The sequence below is a fragment of the Agrilus planipennis genome, unplaced genomic scaffold (assembly GCF_000699045.2).
Source record: "Agrilus planipennis isolate EAB-ADULT unplaced genomic scaffold, Apla_2.0 scaffold215, whole genome shotgun sequence".
Lineage (NCBI taxonomy): Eukaryota > Metazoa > Arthropoda > Insecta > Coleoptera > Buprestidae > Agrilus > Agrilus planipennis.
The window spans coordinates 55,991-59,148 of record NW_020439005.1 but is presented as its reverse complement, the minus strand read 5'-3'; the positions used below and the strand labels follow the sequence as shown (position 1 = coordinate 59,148).

Sequence of the window (3,158 nt, the reverse complement as noted above, 5' to 3'; positions counted from 1 at the left end):
CGCTATGAGAAATGTATCAGCCTTGGAGGAGATTATGTTGAGAAATAAAAAAAAAAAATTTTTAAAAACCTTGTTTTTCTTGGTCAGGCCGGAAACTTATCAATCCACCCTCATAAGTTATTTATGAAAAAATCGTTAATTAGTAAAGTCTACGTGATTTGTATAAATGTATGCGGATATATAACGATTGGACTGATGCAATATTGATTTGTACGTGATAGAAGACATGTGTTGGTGTACTATTTTATGTCCCAACATTCGTGGTGTACGCAACAATGATTGATATCTCAAAGTCGATTTAAAAATAAATGAAAAAAATAGTCTTCGCGATTGAAATAGGCTGTCTAATATAGGAAGGATGATGGCGAAATCGTAAGTAGGTAAATATCACGAAAGGTTTTTCTTTTTTAATCAATTTAAACGACCAAACCGACGGAAAAGTAAATAGTAGCAGATCGTTTCAAGAAAACTCCTGAAAAATCTGTTGATATGGAAGTTTTGTTTACAAAAGAACGAACCATTTCCTTTTTCTTGTACATATTTTATGATCAGCAACGAATTGAATATTCACTGTATGTTCTACGTGACTTCTTACTCGGATTTCTCCAATAATTCTTACATAATATTTGTTAGCTTCAAATTCTTGAAAGAAATTGGATGAAATCTTTTGTTGTAATATATTTAACCGTCACGATACTAAGAATTTCTTTCAGTTCTCATCATCATCATAAGGTCGTCAGTTGTAAGACTGGTTGGACACGCACCTCCACTCTTTCCTATCCTGAGCTAATCTTCGCATTTCCTTAAAACTAGAACAACCCTCATCATTAACTATTTGCGAACAGTAATCTAATCTAGGTCTACCTCTACCTCTCCTAACTTCCGTTTCTGCCTCTAGTATGTCTCTGACCAGACTTTCATGCCTGAGAAGGTCTCCTACCAACCTATCTCAACTATTTTTTATTGACTTCCATAGTCCTCTGTTCTCCTATTCTTTCTAATACCTCTTCATTTCTAACCTTTTCTACCCACGATATTCTCATCATCCGCCTATAACATCACATTTCGAACGCTTCTAACCTTTTCTTTTCCGCCGCGTCCACCGTCCATGTTTCGCACCCGTACAGCGCCGTGCTCCAAACATACACCTTTAACAACGTTTTTCGAATTTCTAAGATAAATTTTATGTTGTATGATATAAAAACGCGACAGAGTGTCGTAAAATGAAATACGTTTTAACGAAAATGCATTTTTGAGAAATGGAAGAAAATAATTTATAATTTATCCTTTTTAAATTTGGACTCACGAAATTACGCTCATTATAATAGTTGGAGCTAATTTAAATTTAGTTGATGTAAGCGCGACAGGGTCCCATATAAAAAGACATATATTTGGCGAAAATATGTTTTTCCAAAATCGAAGGAAATGGTTCATAGTTTCGGCCCCTTTAAACCAATTTTCAAATCTTGATACGCACAGTACCTACCATAAATATATCCAAGATTTATTGCCACAATAACTGCCGAATATCAATTTTTGAGGCTAATAGATATTCGTTTCTACATGTGACGGTTTAGTAAGTTCACGGTAGGTACGCGATGGTTTAGTACAATTAATATGCTGTTCACACTATCGAGCGTGTACTACATTTATTAAAAAGCATGCTCAACAAATTAAATTAGATAAAGATATATTGTTCAAACCGTGCATTAGGGTAACTGTGACGTATGAACTTTAAAATAATAATAATTAATGATAATGTGGTTTCTAAATGAAATTAAAAATTAAAATTGAAAATCGTCCTAGAAAATGTTTATAATGTAATGGTATATTCTCATAGGTAGGCAGACACTGCACTAACGTTGTTCAGAATCCGTAAAATGTATTCAGAAGGAACACGGATTTTCTTCGCGGAACGTGTTGAATTTTCATTAGAACAACATCGTGTGCTCCAATCGATTTGCATCGGGAACGAACAAAATTGGAGTGAAATTACGACACTATTTATTGCAATTTTCTTGGCTATCTGTGCAGTAATTGTAACACCCGATAAAATTTATAGTTCCGGTTAAATCAATTTGACTTGCAGCAACGGTACAATAAATTAATGAAAATAGGAATTATTCCGGCACATACAGATACACACTTATATGCAAAACGTACCTGGAACTGTTGGTGGCGAAAGGTATTCAGGAAATGTTTGTGCACGTGATTGTAGCATTCGAAAAAGCCAATCGTTCCGAGTGAAGCTGAAATTAAAAAACAAAGAATTTAGTTTCATATAGGAACAGTCGATTATTATTGTTTATTTTAGGTGAGTATTATTGTATATGTTACTGGAAAAGTGTGAAATCTAGGAATTGTATACAATTCCTAGAAAATGTATACAATCCCTAGAAAATGTATACAATTCCTAGAAAATGCATATAATTCCGAGGCTATTTAGGAAATTTATAACTTTACTTGGAAAATGTATACATTTCCTAGGAATTGTATTAAATTCCGATATTGTACTAGGAAATGTATAAAACTAATGCTTTCTGTGAATAAAATATTCTAACATATCAGCCAGCCTCTGGCGGGAAAGGGCGTTAGATAAACTCCAATCTGTCATAAATATACCTAACCAAACAATGACGTCACCAATGCATATACATCTCCAAGCAGCCTGCCGTATTATTGTTCCATAACTATGCTTCATTATCATTTCCGCACAAAATATATGTATATCAAAGTGATCAGCATATTCACAATATACAACATACTGTAATGTTCGTGGGTTTAACAAATTAAACTTTTAAGACTCACAACGACAAAAACCTTTTATTTATTTACACTAATTATTATTGAACTTAAAAACACTATTAAATTATAACTAACTTAGGTGATAAATTACTTTACTTATTTACAGTGCTGTTACTAAATCACTATTCACTGCGCTGTCAATTTATTTCTTGATTCACTTCTGTAACGGTCAATTTATTTCTCTACTCTCGGCGATCGTTTCTTCCTTTATATACTCTTTTGTGTCCTTTCTGGAACTTTCTCGAGCCGCCCGGAAAAGTTTCTTCGAACTGTTTAATTGCTTTTCCGGAACGCAGGTACGACACACACGTTTACAGATACGGCGCACATGAAGAAAGCCGCCCGCGGCTAGT

The 3,158-nt window shown here is 33.9% G+C and overlaps 1 long non-coding RNA gene across 1 annotated transcript in view; it reads right to left on the bottom strand.

Moving 5' to 3' along the window:
• The window catches only part of LOC108740149, a 118,556-nt gene extending 116,308 nt beyond the window's left edge, over positions 1-2,248 (bottom strand). The window contains exon 1 of the long non-coding RNA XR_003231437.1: positions 2,164-2,248. This is a non-coding gene — a long non-coding RNA (uncharacterized LOC108740149). The remainder of the gene's footprint in view (positions 1-2,163) is intronic.
• Positions 2,249-3,158: the final 910 nt, after the last annotated feature.